This window comes from Pezoporus wallicus, unplaced genomic scaffold, assembly GCF_028554395.1.
Source record: "Pezoporus wallicus isolate ANWC-B61680 ecotype Strahan unplaced genomic scaffold, APGP_CSIRO_Pwel_v1 contig_5935, whole genome shotgun sequence".
Classification (NCBI taxonomy): domain Eukaryota; kingdom Metazoa; phylum Chordata; class Aves; order Psittaciformes; family Psittacidae; genus Pezoporus; species Pezoporus wallicus.
The window spans coordinates 723,117-745,689 of record NW_026637215.1 but is presented as its reverse complement, the minus strand read 5'-3'; the positions used below and the strand labels follow the sequence as shown (position 1 = coordinate 745,689).

General features: G+C 43.8%; 1 protein-coding gene across 5 annotated transcripts in view; it reads right to left on the bottom strand.

Annotated features, from left to right (window-relative positions):
• Positions 1-22,573, bottom strand: part of IQSEC1 (IQ motif and Sec7 domain ArfGEF 1) — a 337,609-nt gene that overhangs the window by 192,006 nt on the left and 123,030 nt on the right. The gene's annotated exons all lie outside the window — the stretch shown is intronic.

Sequence of the window (22,573 nt, the reverse complement as noted above, 5' to 3'; positions counted from 1 at the left end):
TGAGAAGCCTCACAACTGTACAAACTACTGCCCTCCCATTCTCTCCCCTCCACCCCTCTTTTTGCACCAGTGGCGCAAGTATTTCAGCAGCATCATGACTGTGCACTAGCAGTCTGTACCTCCAGGATATGACCATGCATACAGGCTTGGCGAGTCACCTAAACTTGCTTCTATCTTAGTCCTGTCCACAGCGGTCCTTTGTAAAACACAAAAATTAACCAAAACAGCAAAAATCCCAACAATAAAACCAAACAAAACCCCACACTACAAAAATTGCCTTTTTTCTTCCCTTTCCCTGCTTCTTGCCCCACACCAATGCTCACCACTCAGGCCCTGCATGATCAAGACAGCCAGGCTTCCTCTCTAGCTTCATGAATCAATACAATGACCATCTGCTCATATTATTAAGTCAAATATATACCAGAACACACTGATAAGGGCAGCTCATTTGCCATGGTCAAGTGATCAGTTCATAGCTGCTTTATGGCCTGCTGTGATACTTCCAGAATAAGAGAGAGCAGGTGGTCAGCTCACCTGCATCTCAGCATCACCTCGGATGTTCCCCCGGCTACAGAGAAGTGGGAACTCTCAAAGGTGCTGCAAAATAAGGCAAATTTGCAGAACAAATCGAACAAAGAACAGGTCAGGCAGGAGTTATTCTGGTGATCTTTGGTCCAAAGTGATTTGCAGATTAATATCTTTTGTGTCAAAAGGTGCTCCTTTTTGGTCAGTCACCTGTCTAAAGCTGAAGAGTGAACTTTACAACCTCCCACCCACCACCACTAACCTGCTACGTGGATTCCTGCTACACCTGAAACCAATGTAAGAATTTTATGTAGCAGACATGCACTTGGGTTTACCTGCTCAGCTGAACCTTCCATTGCACAAAAGTCAACCTGGTGATAATTTGTAGAACTGCCAGTGTAGCCACAGCCCTTGAATCTCATCACCCTGGGCTGGTGGTATAGCAGTGCATTAGGAAACCATAACTAATGGGGAGATAAAAGCCCCAAAATTCTCCATTCCCCCACATATGTGGCCTGCACTGCTTGGATCAACCGAAACTCCAGCACTATTCATTTTAAGAAAGCTACATCTAAACATACACTTGACATAGCACTGCCCCACACAGCCCAAAGTGACCTACAGAGACTGATGTGGCAATTCCTAAATAGCTCCATTCATATAGTTCACAGAACCTTTACTGTGAGCTTGACCCTCTATCTCCAACCCACGTGGGCTCATGGCATGGACCGGGCACCTTAGCAAAATGTCCTTGTTCCACAACGAAGCACGCATACCTTGAAACACACACCCACACAACACCACAAGACATTAACATTATTACCTGATAACTTTGGAAGTTAAATACCTTTTCCACAAATAAGGATAATTCAGAGAAACACAGATTTAAGACAAATGGTTTTTCTATTGCACTGAAGGCAGCCAAGAGGTATCTTCCCTTGCTCCAGAGCTTTCTAATGATTCAAATACTGCCTTATTTTTAGCAAATACCAAAAACAGAGCACTGAAGACATAGTGCAGTTTTAATTATGAAACTGGACATCACAGCCAAACCCCTCCAATAGCCATCAATACATCACCTAAATAAACGTCTGCTAAGAAAATAAAACTGTCCCATAAAGAGTCCATATGTAAGTTTTCCAACCTATTGTAAAGCCAAACAGCTCAATCACCACTGGTGTATGAGAACGCACACAGCCTTGCCAGCTTGGCCGCAGGTGGCTGGCAGTGCCATGCAGAGGTGGAATGAAAAGAGAAGAATAAGTTATACAGGTGGTCAGCAAGGTGCTCTCTGGATGATAATCAATCCAGATCAAGAAGGAAACACTTCTGTCAGGTAACTGAATCTACTAGTTCTGCGAAACAGTTAATCACTTAAGCCCAGTTTGGAGGGATAGGAAGAACAAGACCGAAAAGCCAAATCAGCAAGCAAAAAGCAAAGCGCGCAAGAAAGAAATGCTAATGTTCTGCTGCTGCATGCGTGTTGAATTCTGTCACCACACGGGTTTGGAGCCGATGCCCTCTGCTCCTTCACCCAGGCTTCCCATGAGAGTTCTGGGCCCAGGTATGCCCAAAAGTAGGAACCCAGCCTGCAGCAGTTTCTTCATATATGAAAGGTGCTTTAGTAATGTAAAAGCTATTCCTCCCTCTTCTGCAGTGAATGCCACTGAAACTTTAATTTTAGACAGGATAAGACTCATGAAGCTTTTACAGCACATAGCACGTTTTAATGTGTTTGGGACAAGTTTTCAGTTTGGCTCTAGTTTCTATTTTGATGTGTTCAGACATAATGATAACTGAAAAACCCACTATCTGGCTCTGAACTCACCTGAGTGAGCTCTTACTGCTGTATTCAACTTGCATAGTCTGTGTTAAGCATGTGCTCAAGCTGCTCTTTGAGGCAATATATCTTTAGTTCACTGTCTTCCTCAGTTCTCTCCTAAAGCCATATGAAGTTGCCCGATGAGTAAGCAGGGGATAAAGTAGCCCACATTTGTACCTTAGCAGAATGAATTAAAATACTTTACATTTGATTGAATATTACAAAATAGAAAGCCAGTAACTGCACAGGCTATTTCACCTTAGCTATTAACTTGGAGCAGAAGGCTTTCTTTTATAAGAAAACGATAGTAACTAGAACAGAACTGGGAACATTAGGTTGCAGCTTTCCCTGTTACAAAGACTACCCAGCAAGATACTTATACCGTATGTCACTTGATACCACTGTGTGAAAAGACCAAGACATAAGATGACCAAATTTTTATCCTAATGAGTTCGCAGTCTAAAAGTATTAAACCAGACTGAAATGACCAACAAGAACTCCCATGGGTTTCAGCAGGGTCAGCTCACCATCAGAAGTGTTCAGTTCTGCTAAGTCCAACTACATTAATAACCTGCCAACATCAGTGACCTGCACAGCCACTGAGCTGCTTCCAAACCCCATTTCTCTCTGCTGAGATTTCTGTTCCATTTCTGCAAGTAATAAACAGATCACCTGAGCAATATAAAAGAGTATCATATAAGATAGCTTCTGCAGGATCACCACATCTTATGTACTGAGTTACAATTCATAGGCCAGATGACATTTACAGATGAAAATCACCCAAGGTCTGAATTCATCAGGAATGCTTTCTTTTATGCTACTAGGCAAAGCCGTTTGTTACCATTCATTGTATTCTTGTGTTTATCATTAACATGTCAGTCTGCATGATTAAGATGCTCTGCTATTTATTCGTTCTAGAAAACCAGAGCAAACCAGGCTTGTGGTGGAAGGCTCAAGTGAGGTGTTGTGGGATAAAGCACACATCCTTCACTCTGCCCCATCTGGTCTCAGCCTATCTACTCAAACACATAGCCATACAAGCATCCTCCAAATATGAAAAGAATAACTACCAGAACAAAGCCTTTAAACCCTCATTTTGGCATCACTAGTGTGATTAGGAGCAGCTCTGTCTCATGCTATGCTCACGATTGGCTTTGTTTCCCTTACAGAGGTATTTAGTAGCAGACTCTGACCCCTTGTTTCCCGGTTCCCTGTTTTTTCCCGGTATTTTTCTCTCGATGGGTTAACCAGTTTGAGATGTTTTCCGGCCTGCCTCACTTGCTGTGTGAGACACAAACCACTCAAACCTTTCCTGTCCCACTCCAGCTTCACCTGGACTGTAATGATTCGGTTTAACCCACCCGGTCCTGGCACCTGTGTGCTTTAAGTTTGTCACTACAAACTGAGTGGTCAGTGACAGAGATGTGGGGCTGGCAGGGTGCAGAGCCGGCACCGCGCTGCCTATACCCCACCCGCTGGTAGTGTGGGAGATGATGCGGGTTGTGCTGCAGGAAAAGCACCCATTCCCGGCTGAAACCGTGCCAGCCTGAAGCCGCCACCGCCTGAAACTCACTGTGTCTGAGGGCACGGGCCCGGCCTGCGGAGCCTCGGCTCAGCACAGCAGCGAGGGCGCTGCCAACCCCCACCGGAGGATGCCCTGGATGGGGGAGCCCCCCCAGCAGCCGCCCCCCAGCCACAGCCCAGCTCGGCCGGTCCCCAGGGAGCAGCAGCAGCAGCGCCAGGAGGGGCAGCGGGTGCTGGGCTGCTGCGGGGGCAGCACCAGGGGCCAGTCCCTCGCCCCCGGCTCTGACGGAGCCGCGGCTGCCCCGACAGGGTCCCGACGGTTCAAGCCGACCCTGAGCAGCCGCACCGGAGCCCCTCAGGGAGCTGACCACCACAGCAACATCATTGAACATCGACTGGCTTGGCTGGAAAGGACCTTAAGGTCATCCAGTTCCAACCCCCTGCCATGGGCAGGGACACCTCACACTAAACCATCTCACCCAAGGCTCTGTCCAACCTGGCCTTGAACACTGCCAGGGATGGAGTATTCACAGCTTCCCTGGGCAACCCATTCCAGTGCCTCAGCACCCTTACAATAAAGAACTTCTTCCTTATATCCAATCTAAACCTCCCCTGTTTAAGTTTGAACCCGTTACCCCCTGTCCTGTCAGTACAGTCCCTAATGAAGAGTCCCTCCCAGCATCCCTATAGGCCCCCTTCAGATACTGGAAGGCTGCTATGAGGTCTCCACGCAGCCTTCTCTTCTCCAGGCTGAACAGCCCCAACTTTCTCAGCCTATCTTCATGCAGGAGGTGCTCCAGTCCCTGATCAACCTCGTGGCCTCCTCTGGACTTGTTCCAACAGTTCCATGTCCTTTTTATGCTGAGGACACCAGAACTGCACACAATGCTCCAGGTGAGGTCTCACAAGAGCAGAGCAGAGGGGCAGGATCACCTCCTTCGACCTGCTGGTCACGCTCCTTTTGATGCAGCCCAGGATACGGTTGCTTTCTGGGCTGCGAGCGCACACTGAAGCCGGCTCATGTTCATTTTCTCATCGACCAGCACCCCCAAGTCCTTCTCCTTGGGCTGCTCTGAATCTCTTCTCTGCCCAACCTGTAGCTGTGCCTGGGATTGCTCCCACCCAGGTGTAGGACCTTGCACTTGGCATGGTTAAACTTCATGAGGTTGGCATCAGCCCACCTCACAAGCGTGTCAGGGTCCCTCTGGATGCCATTCCTTCCCTCCAGGGTATCAACCGAACCACACAGCTCGGTGTCATCGGCAAACTTGCTGAGGGCGCACTCAATCCCACTGTCCATGTCAGCGACAAAGATGTTGAACAAGACCGGTCCCAACACCGATCCCTGAGGGACCCCACTCGTTACTGGTCTCCAGCCGGACATTGAGCCATTGACCACAACTCTTTGCGTGCAGCCATCCAGCCAGTTCTTTATCCACCCAGTGGTCCATCCATCAAATTGATGTCTCTCCAATTTAGAGACAAGGATGTCGTGTGGGACAGTGTCGAACGCTTTGCACAAGTCCAGGTAGATGCCATCAACTGCTCTACCCCTGTCCATCAGTTCTGTAGCCCCATCATAGAAGGCCACCAAATTGATCAGGCAGGATTTCCCCTTAGTGAAGCCATGCTGGCTGTCACCAAGCACCTCCTTGTTTTTCATGTGCCTTAGCGTGCCTTCCAGGAGAATCTGCTCCAAGATTTTGCTAGGCACAGGGGTGAGACTGACTGCTCTGTATTTAGTCTCATGGCTTATTTCACTACACAAATGTGTCCTCAAAGCAACAGTGGAAAAATCCCAGTGATTTTTATGGGCTATTTCTCAGTTATGGGAGCTGCACAGTGGTAAAATATGCAAGCTCAAAGCAAACACAAACATGTAAAAGAACCACCAGAATGTTTCAGGTCAGAATACGGTATTTGCATTTTCAATCCCATTTTGGAATATTTTTCATGAATATCTGTAGCTCTATCCTGAAGCCCCTGCATTCTCCATACTATTTATTTTAGCAAGATGCCCCAAAGCTTTCATAGGAAGCTGCTTCTCATTTTCAGCTTTGTTGTTACTGATGAGTTGATGCACATTTGTGCTAGTGTTGAATTTCCTTGCAATACTAATTTTATCCCTGCATGCTCTGAGCTTTGTATACCCATGCTGGTGTGGTTATCTTGTATACCCTCCATTTACACTTGCTATAGTTAGAAGCTGTTATTTAATCTAATATTTTTCCCTGCTAATGTTTGTCACTCTGCTTCAGGGGCAACTAAAAGGTACTTTATGCCAAACAGGCAAAGTGATGTCCCAACAGCCCCCATTCCCCACTGCACTGGTGTGTGCCACACTATGTACCGTTCATTTCAAGAACCACTTAAATTTCTCCAGGCTTACCCTTTTTTTTTACAGAAGATTAACTTGTTTCTTTTCACCTCACTGAAAATACTGCCTTTTGCCCCAAGCCCCATCTCCCTCTCTCAAATTAACGTGCACTAAATCCCAGCAGGTTTTCTTCTGGAAAATCCTTGTTCTTCACCAAAGCAAAGCCTCTGCTAAACATCAGTTCAGTAGCTGCTGAATTAATTTACTGGCTCTCATCATAAATAAAAAGAGCAAGTATTAACTGCTGCTGGCAGCACAAAAGAGTTGTGGAAAAATCTGTATAATATCACTCACAATAAATACTTCTTCTGTTTTTCCTCTGAAATCACTATTAAAAGTGTCCTTTGTTTTCTGCTAAGCAATTTATGCCCAAAGTCAAGAAACGGCTTCCTTTTCAGTTACAATTAAGCACTCTGTTGAAACAAGGCTCTAAATAACTATTTATGCCTCCTCCCATTATGCAGAACATCTTTTAAAAGGAAGCTTGCTAAAAAAAGGAAATCCACCCCACTCAAATTAAAATACTTCGCTCAGTCCTACCACATATTGCCACTTAAACTGCTTTCTATTAAACTGATCACCTTAACAAACCTCTTCATTAAGGAAGCCTTATTTGACTACAGATGCAAATACACATGGCAAGTAGCTCTCAACACCCTTATTCTCCAGTCCCTTTTGGCATCTCTGTCTTGTGCCAGATTAGCCCTGTTCTTTGAGATGCAAACTACTCAGACTGCCTCGCACTGCATGTGACTCCAGGAAAAGGATCATCTAACATTGAGTTCACTTAACCTGAACTCTTAGTTAACAAATTGGTGTATTTTAAGTGCAAGTATTAAAACATCAAGTTCTCTGGGCACTTAGTATGTCCACAAAGGATTACAAACATATCTGCCATTTGCAGCACCTTTTTTTCCCTGCTTGCGTTTCCAAGGATTTTGCTTGTTGGCTTGTAAAGAAAAGCAGGGGCATGTGAATATGATCGATACCTGATTGTTCCTCTGCACATACATACATGCATTTGATATACTTTTACAAGGCACAACTCTCAACGAGGTAGGAAAGATTTACTTTATTTGCTCCATAACCAAGTCTAGTACATTTATTTCTAGCTCAAGGTTGTTTGTGACATAGAATGATATCTGCTAATGAGCAAGAAGAGCCATAGGATCTGCAAAACACTCATTAGTCAGAACCATTTCAGAAGACCTGCAGTTAACAGCATCTGCCCTGCTCCTATCCACTTGTAACAAACACAAGGATGCTTGAACTACAAAGCAAAAGATGTGTTTCAAACTACAAAAGCCTAAACGCCCTCAATGACTGCCTGCCCCACTAAAGTAACTCTTTATGTATTTTTCACTGCAAGTTTTAAGTGCAATCTACAGAAACGTTACTATGGTGCTGTTAACTACAGATCCAATACTCTTTAAATTGGCTTGCTCGTTTTCAGGTAACCCTGCACTGGCAAAAACCCATGATGAAGAAATTCTTCTAGAGATACGCTGTGCTCAAATCTGCTACCGGCTATTGCTTTTGCATCCAAACAGGTAATCTGAGTGCTCTGAACACAAGGCACAAATTTCCTCAGTCTTCATATGAGACAACCTGAAGTCTGCTTATTCAGGTAACACTGCTGTCTGAAATAACTAATCCTCTTCTAACAGCTCAAAAGAACTCTTTTCAACAGTTCAACATGGTACCCACATGTACCATGAAATACAAACTCACAGCCTGTGCTTTCCAGCTCAGCACAGCCCTCTAAGTTAAGCCACAAAGGAGCACTGCTGGTTTTGTGGTGTGGATTTTGTTTGGTTGGTTTGGATATCATCAATTTAACACGTTTTAACGTCATTAAGCATTTAATTACCAGAAACCTCATGGTCCCTGGCACAAATATCAAAACTTTGAGAACAGTAATTTTTAATAGCTACAGACTGCCCCATTGTAAGTATTCATGTGACAAATGAGTGAAGAAAACTTACTCTGCAAAATGAAACCACTAAAATTCCACTAAGCAGCATTTTGTGCTACTCTATGGACTCGATCACTCCCAGAACATAAAATGTGAGAGTAATGTCAGGTTTACTTGATTTGATATGCTAAATTATTTGAACAGCTCAAAACTTCTCCACAACCTCTGGGCCACATGAGCAGAACTCAGGTAACATAATACCTGGTTATTCCTTTCTGTGCTGAAAATGCATTTTGAACTATGAAGAATTAGAATGGCCTGGTGAAAATCTGTGAGAACCTGACTGGATAATCCCACAGCCGCAGCCACTTGTCCCTACTTCCCTTGTGCTTTCCCCATCCACCTTTTTATGTTACACATGTTCCTGAAAGACATGTCGAATACTACATCAAATGAGGGCTTGTCTGATTTTTCAGCAAGAACAGATTCTCTTCCAAATATCAGACTTAAACTTTACTTGGTTGCCCATAATTAGAACTATTACCCTGAGTGAGAATTCTCAGGTTAAGAAGCAATTTAAAGACACACTGGAGATTCCCAGTCCTTCCACAGCCGTGTGTCCCAGATCAAATGACTGCTTTAAAACTGAAACAAAGCATTCTCCAGCAACTTTTGTAGAATAGCCAACTTCAAGCTTTTACTTAAGATTAAATTTCAGATTTGGTCTCCTCGCCTTCATTAAGAAGAAAAGTTCAGAGCCTGCAAAAGTCTTGGAATAGTTCCCCTGAAACTGTGGAAATATTTACCACAGACACTTCAATGGACAATACCATAACTATCCTAAACTTAAAAGACCTTGAATAGGCTCGTGAATGGAAAACAAACGTAAAAGGAAGTCTATAAAGTTACAGGCTTGAGCATGCTTGAGTAACAGCTTAAAATACACAGGAAACATCCAAGGCTGAAGTATTTCAGATGCACAAGATGTAAGCACAGCAGGAGCAGGATACCTGGAATAAAGCCTAGAAGCCGTTGCAGACCAGGACTAAGCACAGTATTTTGGCCTGAGTCGCTGTTCTGGGCTTCCTGGTATCAGGTCACAGCTGCTGTCCTCTTTAATAAAATCATACACTGCTAATGAATCACACTATTACAGATATTTGGAAAGCAATTACGTTTCTTCAGGATTGGGCTACGTTTTTGATTGCTAGTTTTAATTCAACATGTATGTCTTCCCTTATTAATTACACAATACATGCACTAAGCGTTGGTTCAGATCCATCCCATCATCCTTTGGACAACGGAGCTAAGAATGCAAAAGCAAGGAAAAATCCTGCTGTGCATGGACCTGTTAGTGTGTGAGGTGGCACATCCACAACAGTAAATAAGGAGCAGCAGCAGAATGAATGCTAACAAGCAGAATGTAATTAATGCCTGCACATCTTCTGGTGTCTAAGTAAAGCCGTATCTGTCACTGTAAGATGTTTCACAAACATTAGCAAACTAATGGGCAATGTAATACATCATTTGAGAAGAGAGAGAGGAAAGAAGTGCCTGTCTGTAGCTCTGGATATCACAATTAACTAGATGCTGCATGTGATTTTGTTCTTCAATATATATATATTTCTGACCTAACCCAGAATTACAGTAATTTACCCAAAAATTAACTCATCCAGGGCATCTTCTCAGAAAAGCATTTAATTGGGCTACAAATAAATGAAAAGAGTTCAGAAGTTTTTCTTACATCCTTTGTTCATATTAATGACGCATTTTATTCCTAGCTTTAAACGCTGTTCACTGCAGCTGCTATTCAATTGCTTTTATGTAACACTCTGACATTGGATTATTTGTTTCATCTTTTCTACATAAACATAAGCTGGTATTTCATTAGTATTTCTTAGCATTTATTTACTGTGAAAACATTTTAAATATTTGGTCCCTAATTGCTTTAATAAAACCCAGCTTAAGTATTGTAGATGGAGGAAAAACTGCAAATTAATGGCCATTTAATTATTTTGGCAACTAGACCCATGGCAGATTTCACAATAAGGGGCTGAGACTCAATTTTAGTAACAAGACCAGTTAGAATATGTGCCCCAGAAATACCAGCTAGATGTTCAATGGATCAATTGTATTAATTAGACAGACAAGACTGAAGACAAGTGATGTCAGCAAATCCATCAATATGTTAATAAAGACACCAATGCCACCTCTCTCCCCAGGGTAAATATAAACAGAAATCTGGCTCGGTCTTTCAAGGATGCATTGCTGACTGAAGCAGGAAGCTATCACAGTTCCATCAGCAAGCCTGTCGTTTACATTCACCACAAGCTAATAGGAGGACCTGAGGAGAGGATAGAAATCACAGAGGGGTTCCCAAGTCAGGGTGCTCATGGCTGTGGCAACCCCACTCTCTGGAAATGCTAGGGAGTGCCAGCTGCAGGACTACTGCAGCCTAGCTGCCCTTGGGAAGTGACGGTGGTGGGACTTGCAAAGCAAGAACATACTTGTACCCTAACACATCGTGGTGGTTTGTTGAGGTTTTTACTCTCCCCTTTTTAACCAACTTTAATACTACTGTGCTACTGCCACATGGATGACCCCAATGTGACCAAGCAGGACAAGGCTTGGGGGGGAGCACCCTGGTGCCAAGCACAGGCTCAGCTGCCTGCCTATCCCTATCCCTATCCCTATCCCTATCCCTATCCCTATCCCTATCCCTATCCCTATCCCTATCCCTATCCCTATCCCACAGACCACATCTGACTGTGCAGGAGCACGGGAGCTCACCAGCCTGCCTGCCAGACGTCCTGTCAGTGCGTGCAGCAAGTCGGTGCACTGCTCCTGACAGCCTGCATAAGGAGAGAAGAGCCCACAGCCAAAACCGCGGGAGGTGCCAAGGACCCTGCTCGGGCATGGGACCAAGGGTGAGCATCGATCTCTCATGCTATAAGGCAAGTCAGTGCCAACCTCCAGTACCTGGGTTCCTATGCCAAAAGAGATGTCAAGGATGTCAACGTTATCCTTGACATCTGTCACACGCTTGACAGTCGTGCATTTTATATATTAGCTTTGAAAACGTATTTTCGACTTAGCAAAAGGTAAAAAAAAAAAAAGGATTTTTCAAAACACTCAGAAATTTTGGGAAATTTCTGAAAGCAAACCCCACTTTGATGCTATTTGCTGATGTAGGGCCTACCCACTCAGTAATTTCAAAGTGAAGGGATTGATGCTGAAGAAATGGAGGAATAGTTCATGGCAAGCCTACACTTGAAGTTATAACCTAGAGAATGATGCATTATCCAAAGTGAATTTCTTGGAAGAAAAAGCCTTGTCAATCAATACACAGCATGAATATAGAACCAATGCAACAGGCAACACAATCTCAAGAGCAGCTGCACATGAAAAAGCATCCATGATATTCTCCTCATGTGTTACCTGCAGAAGAGGCAAGGGAGTCGGCAATTTCAAACATGTATCTCATAGCTATGGCTGCAGAATTATGGCAAATTTAGGGCAGGAACTTTGAGACAGTTTTAAGTCAGTGGAAGTTTAAAAAAAATCCACATGCGCCCCTAAACATCCCAAAGCACCACTGTTCAAAGTCTGCTGTCATTCCTCAAGCGCTCCTAAAGCCTGGATGATTCGAGAAGAGTCAAGATTAACACAAGAATCCAAATAACATTGTTCACAGTAGCTTGAATAATAAACCCACAGCAGTCTGGTTTGAAACATCAATCAAAACACCGTTCGCAACACAGGCAGTCCCACATCCCAGCAACATCCAAAAGCAATGCTTCCTCCTTTCTCTCCCCACTTAGGATTTGCTTTTCTGTTTAATATATGCCTCAACACTGCACAGCAGAGAACTTATTTAGTACTTCCAAAGGGAGGAGAGAGACAACCAAAGCTAGTAATACAGGAGCTCAGATCAAAAGGCTACCAGGTCTCAAAAGTTTCTTTGCACAAGCAATTCACTGGTACACAGTATTTACGTATTTGTTTATTTTCAAATTCACTAACACCTTTCTGGCTGCAAGTCAGGTCAAGTTATACACACCTGTGGTCAGTTGTAACTGTCAGAACAATCTGGTTTTAACTCACTGTAACACCCTGCTATAGGATTCCTTATGCCGCACCCTTCTCACCCTTCCCCAACTTTTGTTCTTTTTTATAATGCAAACTATGTTTTAGCATCACAGAATGGTTTGGGTTGGAAGGGACCCTAAGATCACCCAGTTTCAACCCCCTGCCATGGACAGGGACACCTTACCCTAGACCACGTGGCCAAAGTAACCAGGTAAACCCCAACTCCAGCACGACCTCCAAGCAGGACTCATTTTTCCACCACAACCCTTCAGTTTCTCCTAAGCTTAGTTCTAAAGAGTGTGCAGATGCATGCACAGGTTCTCTGCTGCTTCTACTATGTCTACAGGAAGAGATTTAGATGCAGTGTTTTCTTGGGTGAATTAAGAGGAAATACAACCCACGGCTCCATTCTCTCACGGTTCTCTTGCAAAAGCCTTGCCCATGTGGAGCTCCGAGCACGACAGACCACCGCATTCCTTCCGCAGAGCGTTCCTTTGCTCCCGGGGCCGATGGAGCATCCCTGTGGACACAACCCCTCCAGTGCCACTTGCCAGCTCCTCTCCTGGCAGCAGCGCACTTGGCCGGCGGCCCTGGCACAGCGGGGATGCTGGAGCAGCTGCTGGCTCCCGCCGGCAGGCACCCAGAGCAGGCGCTGCCCGGCTGCTCCTCGAGAGGCCTTTGGAAGGCGGCCACCCTCCGCACGCGCCTGCTCCGGAGCAGCTGTGCTGCACATCAGTGACCTTGGGTGCGGGCGCTGAGGCCGAGCTCCGACAGAGCAACCCTGGAAACATCCACGCTGCGTTTTCGGGCATAATCCGTTGCATCTTTCCTGTCCATCCTTCCACCGGCACCGCTCTCCTCAGCAATCAGTATTAAAAGCAGGGATCTACGTAACTTAAATGACCCCTCAAACACAAACAAATAGGACAGCTCCTAGCAAGCGCCTTGTTCAACCCACAGAAACGGGTCATTTTCCCAGGACGGCTTCAGCAGACCATTTCAGGCTGAAATCTGATCTACTGAGCAGTTCACACTAGGGCAACATCTTTGAAAGCTTGAAGGAACAAGGTTGAGTCATGGAACATTTTGTTATTATTATTTCATATACGGAAATGGCTTGGAAACTTCAGAAATTCTGATTTTACAATTCAGAAGGATTAATACAGTAGAAATCCTGCATGCTTCGCCCATTTCAATTCTCCTCTACGTACAGCAGCTACCAACTTGTTTTGATTAGTACAAGAACTATAAGAACAAGGAACGATTCTGCTGTTATTAAATGAGCTAGACCAGACAGAAAATATGCCAATAACTATTTTTGTCTCCTCATTTTTATATTCTTTTGCATTATAGCTAAAATATTAACCACACTAAGTTAGATCAATGAAGCCATATTTCTCCTTTGTATTTCAGTATCTGTCAAAGCAGGTATCTTCATAGCAACAGGTTAGCATTTCAGAACTGCAGCTCCAGTGCCTAAAGGGGCTACAAGAAACCTGGAGAGGGGCTTTGGACAAGGGCCTGTAGGGACAGGCCAAGGGGAATGGCTTTAACCTGCCAGAGGGGAGACTGAGATGAGCTCTTAGGCAGAAGCTCTTCCCTGTGAGGGTGCTGAGGCGCTGGCACAGGGTGTCCAGAGAAGCTGTGGCTGCCCCATCCCTGGCAGTGTTCAAGGCCAGGTTGGACACAGGGGCTTGGAGCAAGCTGCTCTAGTGGAAGGGGTCCCTGCCCGTGGCAGGGGTTGGAACTGGAGGAGCTTTAAGGGCCTTTCCAACCCAAACCAGGCTGAGAATCTGACTCTAAACCAACCTGAGAACAGGTTTCTCTTTACTGCTGACTGTATCAATCGCTGTAAGAATAAAATTAACCAAACCCCAGCAACCATCTGCCCCAGCTTGTCTTCAGCTGTTAGAGAGGTACGACTATATAAGCTTAAAAGGAATGAGACTTCAATACCGTGAAGCAGTATCTACGATTGTGCTGCTGTTTTCAGAGAGCGCAGCACTGAACCAGAAGTACAGCCAGAGACACACAATCAGTGTTTATCCCACAGGAAAATAAAGGAATTTTACAAAGGTTTTCTTTATCAATGCTACAGGGAGGGGTTTCTGAAAAGTAATACAAAATACAATTAGATTACTAAAAAGATGCTTACTCAGCTCCTGAAATTCTAAACAAGAACACTTTCAAATATTTTTTATGTATATTATGCAATACTATGGGATTATAAAGCACAGAAATATTATAATGAATTCTAGCCATAAGCCTCTTGAACACGAGTTTGTCTAATGCAGTTTCTTTCCCATGCAAATGTCTGAAAATAGAAGAGCACGTTACAGAACAGATGCATGGTGTGTTTGCGCAAGCACTGTGAATTGCTAGTAACCACCCTTAACACCAGCACAGCACCCAGACACATTTCAGGTGAGACCTTTGGGAAATCCCAGCACAAAACATGGTAAGTTTAACTTTACCACGGAACATTGCTAAAAACACCCAAACCACCAAACCCAGACAGAAAAAACAAGTAACTAAACCAGAACAGTCTGGAACTTTGGTTCTGCCATGGGCTGTAAGAATGAAAGTCTTGACAAAACAGCAACTCTCAAGGAGATCCCAAGTCTGCTTTACTACATATCCCCCCCATGCTTGGCAAGGCCTATTTTGCCCAGAGGACCACATGTACCAGAGCCCACCAACACAGTGAAGGGTACATGAAGAAAGGAAATGGGGTTTGTTTAGCCTGGAAGTGAGGTTCTATGGGGAGCTAACACCAGCTTTCCAGTACACTAGAGGAGGTCGCCAAGGATGAGGGATCTCTTCAAAGAGGTGCATAGCAGGGTAGGTCCTGACCAAAAAAGGCATTTTTTTTCCCTGTAGGGTAACTAAGCACTCGAACAGAGTAACTAAGCACTCGAACAGAGCCCCAGAGCAGTTATGAAATCTGCAGCTTGGAGGATTTCAGTATCTGACTGGACAACCCCTGAGCAAACCGGTCTGATATCAGTGCAGATCCTGCTGTGAGCACGAGGTTGCGGTAGATGACCTCCAAGGGCACTTAAACTTGAATCATTCTGTGATTCAGTCATTTTCTGACACTTGCCCAGTTTCCAAGAACATACAGTTCAGTGAGTCCCTAACCACAGAAGTGTCTTTGACATTAATAAACCTGGGCAAATTTTTCTTCCACGACTGTGTCTTTTCAATCTGTACAAACTCAATAGCAATGATGTTATGTGCCAGAGCATTGCAAAGCCTTATTACGCTCTGCAGAAAATAAAACCCAAACTTCTGTTTTCTTAATCAGCCTTTGTTTTCTGCTCAGTAGCTATGATCAAAGGAGAGGTTGAATGATTACTCTTACTCATCCTCTCTATAAACCTTTCAATCCTATTGACCTTTTGTGTTCCCGTCTCTCACCCCACCAGTCACCTCTCCGCAAGCTGAAGGGCAGTGCAGTAAATCATTCTTTGTGCAGAAGCTATTCCTTGGAACATTTCCGATTCTTTCCTCTTCGCTTTCTACCACTCCACTGCAGTACAACATCTACAGGTCAACATTGCCTTTTTTGTAAGAACTGGAGCAAAGAAAACCTTCAGCAAACAGCAAGAGCAGATGTCTTGCTCCAGACAGTTGCCTTTTTGGCAAAAAAAAAAAGTAAAGAAAATGGCTTTTCATGGCAGACTCACCTTTTTACTTCTTTATAGGAAGACAGATGATTGAAGTCCCCTTCCAACCCAAACCGTTCTATGATTCTAACAAAAATGATGAAAGGAACTTTACCAGGCAGATGGTTAGGTTGCAGCTTCCAGGTGCAATCATCTTCGGAGGCTCTCGTTGCTTCTCTGGACACACAGAACAGCAGTGAGGACTAGGGCAATATGCCACCTTTGCTAGTCAAATGGGAGACAGATGGTACCGGAGGCAGTGATCAAAGGTACAGTAGGTAAATCGGTTTTCATAATTGTGGATGCTGTTCAGTTTGCTAGATGAATTTCTAAAGAGCACTCCTCTCAATTCAGACTGTGGAAGCCCCAGCAGTGTAGGGTATTTTTGTTCTTTCACAAATAAATATTCAGAGATGTTTCCAGTGTAAATAAATCAGAGTATTTTTCTATCTGGAAACAAAGTTAATTGACTTCCATTGTACATAAACGGGAAACTGGGCATTTCTTGTAAGAGAAAAATACTGATTTTTGGCTAACTTAAAATATAACCAGAAATTCAAATCTAAAACCTAACTGTAAATGTACCAGAACACCACTAGTTTTCTGACAAAGCTAATATCATTAGGATGAGCTATGCAGCTTGTTATCTGACCCTTCACAGCCTTACCAAAGAGCTATATCCAAGCAACATTTTTTTCTTCATGCTACATCTGATGGCCCTTGAAAATTAAGAGTGGGGGGGAGTGAATTCCTCATATTTAGGATTGTAATTCAGATAATGTGGAGCAGAGGCATACAGGATTGCAGGCTTAATCAGGGAAGCAGATTCTTCTGCCTTCATACAGGCACAAACTGAGAACTGATGCAGTTCAGAATGCAAACGGTCAACTGACAGAACTTTAGTGTCTGCAAGAGAGCCTCAGTCAGTCTTGGAGAAGATCACAAATGTGGATTGCTTCTATGGGACAAAATCCGTGTGTGTTGAGACTGATGAAAGGAACCCGTGTAAAGAACAAAACCAGCAGTGCGGACAAGAATGCTTCTGGCAAATGAAGAAACTGAAGCACCAAGAGTGAGCCATCCATAGGAAGAAGAGTACAGCCCAGACAAGACTTGCCAGCAGCTCTGAGTTGATCTCTAATTTCTCAATGGATGGTGAACGCTTGTTAGTCATCCGTGTAGCGTCTCTAGAAGGCATAATTAGCTGGAGGCATGGATATAAGAAAGGCTTTTAAAAATTAAAAAAAGGATGACAAGTTATTAATGTAGGTGGTTCCGACTTGAGTCTTTAATTTAAACTGAAAGTTAGTGTAAAAATATAGATCTTGGAACTCCCTGGAGTGTTACTGTTATTCCATGCCAATAAAGCAAAAAAACCCACAAACCCATAAGGCTGCTTTTCTTACCCAGGGCAACAAGCATCCCAATAGCTGAGATGCTGCAATGTTCTGGATTCAGCTTAAACCACAACACATATATATATATATATATATATATATATATGAGTTATCTATATATTAAGGTGCCTTCAACATATGTTGAGTGAGCAGGTCTGCACAAACTGCAGATCGATCCAAGCGAAGCAGCTCTGCTTTGGTCGGGGTAGGAATTACCATGTTGCTCTAACAACGTGGAGTGCCCAGTGGAAAACCACCAGCACCAGTGGCTCCTTCACTTGAACTGCCTCTTGTGCTTTCGTACATCATGGAACGTGCTGTGGCATTACCGGCACTGCAGCAGGCAGATGAAGCCAAAGTTTCAGCTCTTATGAAGATCCATTTCAGTGTTCATTTTTCCCTTCGCAGGTGAAGGGAATGAACTCACTGCCCGAGGGAAGGCCAGCTGGCTACGCAACACCATCAAAGCAAAGAACTGGCTCAGACGCTACCTCGGCTCTGTACAAGCCAAGTACCTTTGGCTTCTGTGGTCAGTACAATGCATCTCATACAAGTTGTCCTCCGAAACACAATTATAAGCAGCTCTGATACTGTAGAGCACAACACCATGTCTCCCTCATGAGTCACCAGAATGACTCAGTTCTCACTTGCTCTTGTTATTCAGACACTGATACAATATGGCACTAGTCTGCCTTGTTTAAGGTATATTTATAGAAGCTTGAATCAGTGACTAATGAAAGCTGCCTTTTTGAAACAACAGGAGTGTTAGGGAGTCCGCGAACTCAATTCTAGCTCAGACACACCCCATAGACACTGAGGATTTCACCAGTGTGTCTGAATCCACACTCACGGTATAAAACTTATTCAGCACTTACTAGTAAGAGGCATGTAGTTTTCCTTCCTCAAGGAGGATGTGTGTTCAGATGACTTTAGATCTCCGCGCTCAGATAAAACTTATTAAGAGTTTTCACTATTTTTCATGGCCCTTCCACGATGCAGACACCCAACTATTGCATAGAAGCTTTATTATGGGAATATAATCTATTAAAAACATACCAGGTTTAGGATCGACCTCTATCCTAACTTCTTGGAGGCAGAAAAGGTACAGAGGCATGAACAAAATCGGAATTCACAAACTGAGATAGAAGAATGAGAAGTGGAACTGCAGACATGAGCTCATGCTTCCTTCACTCCTTCCCAACCTGAAATATCACAGCCCACACTGATGTATAAAGCTGACAGTAACAAACTATTTCCCTGCAGGGTGTTACGATGCATTTTGCTAAACAAAACACGAGCTGACCCTGCAATAGTTGGTCAGGATCACTTGCTAGATGAAAGCAACACCTGCAAGTTGAAAGACAACGAATGCAGTATAAAAAACCTGCTACTAAAGAAAAAACATTTGCTTCCCATGTTTGTCTGTCTATAGCTCATGTGCTGAATTAATGCATTGGCTACCTTTAACACAGAATCCTAGGGCAAGGTTTCTGTTTTCTGTGGTAGAAACTTACTCAATTCATAAACCAAAGGGGGCATTTATTCATTCATGTTGTGATCCTCGTTAGAAGAGGTTCATGAAAACCTGTGATTCCATTTGCTGAAAGAATTGCTATAAATAAAAGAATACTGTGAAAGAACACAGAAGAAGAGGTGAATGGATTGTCAAGATACAGAGAAATTTAGTATGATGGGTACTGCAACTGGCTGCACAGTTCCAAAAATACAGGCAACAGCAAGTGCATTCCCTGCCAATGCATGCTGCAAGGAGAGAGATTTGCAACTAATTCAATAGACACAAAAGCTTTCCTACTGCACTACTAATAGTGGCTGCATCCAAAGTTCAGCATACCTTTCCCTGCTAATCTGTGGAAATACCCTCCATGTGCCAAGGGTCAATAGTCACAGCACCACAGTGCTCTCCTGTCCGGGGACTGATCCACCCCATGTATAAAACTGAAGCACAGGAAGGTGCTGGGTTTGGTTTTTGTTTGGTTTTAAATATGCTTCGAGATGCCCAGTACAAAGCCTCTCACAGTATCATCAGTGCTGCCTTTTCCAGTGGAAAAGCAATACAGTTATTTTTGGTGGTCATGAGATTAGAAACGTGGTTATGAAAGGTTTCTTTGTTTGCTAGTTTTTTCCACTTGCCTCCCACCCTCCTTTCTCCTGCTGCTTTGAATAGGATCAGATGTGGAAATGTTTTATTCTAACAGAAACTATTCATGTACCCAAGTGCCTTCGGAGGTTTTTAGGATAACTTACTTTTCACCAATTAAAGGCAGTATAAAAACGCCAAGTGTTTTCAAATCAAAATGAAGCAAACCAGTGGAATCATATGATATCAGGAACAACCTCTACAACTGGTACCAGAGATAGTGAATAAAATAGATGCAGCTTCTCTAGAGAGGCAGGGAACTGCTGTTGCATTAGGGTTTTAGGTTGGTTTTTTTCTCTCTTTTCCATATGAAAAGATGCTGTTAAAGCAGCTATTCCTTTCAGCTGACAATTGAAGGCTATTCCACCAAGCCGGTGTTCTTCAGAGGTTCAACAGCCTGGCAGGTTTCAATAATAGATATTTCAGAGTTGTTTCATCATCTTTTATGCACTACTATTAAGTAAAGCAGGTTTCCCCCCACCCCCCCCACCCCTGAAATAGATTTTCTTGAAGTCTATGTCAAATATTTCAGTCCACTAGTTAAAGGTCATTCAAAAAACAACCCCCAAACCAGCTAGATATTCAACTAAACATCAAAAAAAGAAAAATGGAGCTGTAAACCCCATTCTGACTGACTGAAGGTTATTTATAGTGTACATATGTTTCAGGATCCAAAGCATTAACCTTTCCATAAGTAGACTATTCTCTCGCAAGAAGCATCTGCTGCAAGGGGGCAGATGAACAGATTGTTTTATGCTAAACCCAGTGTGACTTGAAGCCCCACTACATTATAAATAACGTTTTTGGTGAGTCAGCAGATGAGTCCCTTGTTTGCAGAACTTCTGATAACGCTTTGAATGAAATCATTTTGTCACCCAACACGATATTCTCTTACTGTTCATGCTCCATTAAGCTTTTGTACTCCATCAAAGCATAGAAGGGACGAAGTCATCTCAGGTACTGCAATCACCAAAGCTGGCACTCTCCTCACGCTGGGGGCTGGGACGTGTGACCATGTATTATTCGTACCATGTCCAGGAGAGGGCAATGTCTTGCTGTGGAAAAGATTCCGTACTCCGCTCGCTTTGCTCGGATACACAGGAAAAGAAACTGTATGCAAGCAGGAATAAATAGTAGCGCTATTAGGAAAAGCACAAGCAAATATTCTGAAAGGAAGCTAAGAGCATGACTCAGTTTGGTTTTGCTCAGTTCCAGCCAGTGTTAGAGCTGTCCAGAATAATGACATTTTAACTTCCCACTGCATGATGCAACTGCCAGAATCCCCCCAGCAAGGAAGCACTTCACTGTTTCTTCTGAGCAGATGATCAGCTACCAAGTGTTCCCAGATCCAGATATTAGGTAACCTGATGCAAAAACATTCTGGAAGTGGTGTTATCCCTGGTCAGGACTGGCACTGCTCCAGTGCTTCACTGGGCCCTAAGTAAGACATAAGAGCATTAAAGGCTCCCACTAATGCATGGAGAAACACCAGGAAATTGTTCTTCCTTTTCATTATAGACTAATAGGGAATGATCAGTGGTAACTGCTTTAAAACTCACACCTTTTTAAAGCACAGCAAGAAGTCAAGGCCAGGCTGGACAGGGCTGGGAGCAAGCTGCTCTAGCGGAAGGTGCCTGTGCCCTTGGCAGGGGGTTGGAACTGGGTGAACATTAAGGTCCCTTCCAACCCAAACCAGCCTGGGATTCTGGGAAGTCCTATGAATAAATCTAGGGTTTGGGGTGGTTTTTTTTGTGTGGGTTTTTTTCTTTTTTTGAGGTTTCAGGGTGAAAATCTTTCCCAAATCCATCAGTAAATCTGAACTTCTGATTGAAATGACAACCCAAATGAAAAACCTCCTCCTTTAAATCAGGACCAGCAGCATGAGATCCAAAGGGAACTGTCTGATCTTCCAGTAAAAGGAAGAGCAGCCAACCCAGTTTGGACCTAGAATAACTGATAGATGACAGTAGCTGCAGTGCTGGTCCAACCCACAAAGCTCTGCAAACCAACGTTTACACTGCCCAGACATGGAGGGTACGTGATTTTGTCAGACAGAATGGCCTGTTGGGGCTTTGGTTTGGTTCGGTTTGGGGATTTAGTTTTGTTCTCTGTTCTTGTTTGTTTATTTTAAAAAGCATCAGAACTCAAAATTCTCAAGTGTGTGACTGCAATAAAGGGTGCTGAAAGCTGCCTTGAGAGATCATGGTTGTTTTAACAGCATCATAAAAATCAATCCCTTTTCACAGCACAATAAACCACCAGTGGTGCCTCTGATGCTTTTCAAAGGCTGCAAAAAGCACTGAAGAGTGATGAACTTCAATTCTTTGACATAATAACTTGTTGAATAAAACCACAATGTCCTAAAGTGCAGCAAAACTTCATGTTTCAGATAGGTAACCTGCACATGTATGAAGGCTCCACCTTCACCATCACTTATTCATTTGCAATAGTATCAAATATTTCACTGTTATTCTTGAAAATGTGTCTCCCAGGAAACAGAAAGAGCAATTATAGTTGAAAAGCATCATCAGCATTAGAAGAAATAGGCATGAATTGGCAAAGGTAAATAAGGACTGCATGGAAATTGAAAAGTTTTGTGTTCTAAGATAGTCTTGCCATAGGCAAGATGCCCAGTGAGGTCTCTATCCAGGCTATGAGAGTTTACACGACTACTATGAAGCAGAACAGGGACATTAACTTAACAGTTAACCCCTAGGTTGACTTAATGGGTTTGAAACAACTGGAAGGTGCCATACGTTTGTTTCCTCTCTTTGGAAAAGGACTCCTGATCCATGGTCAATACAAAAATTGCTTGAAGACATGCTGCAGGCACGGTAAGCAGCAGTCTCTGACACGTGGCTTGGCTGGCAAGGTTTTGGTAGCAGGGGGCTATAGGGGTGGCTTCTATCAGAAGCTGCTAGAAGCTTCCCCTGTACCCAACAGAGCCAAATGTCAGATAGCTCCAAGATGGACCCACCTCTGGCCAAGGCTGAGCCCATCAGCAGTGGTTGTAGTGCCTCCGGGATAACGTGCTGAAGAAGGGGAAAAAGTCACCATGCAAAAACAATGGCAGCCAGAGAGAGAAGTGAGAACAGTGG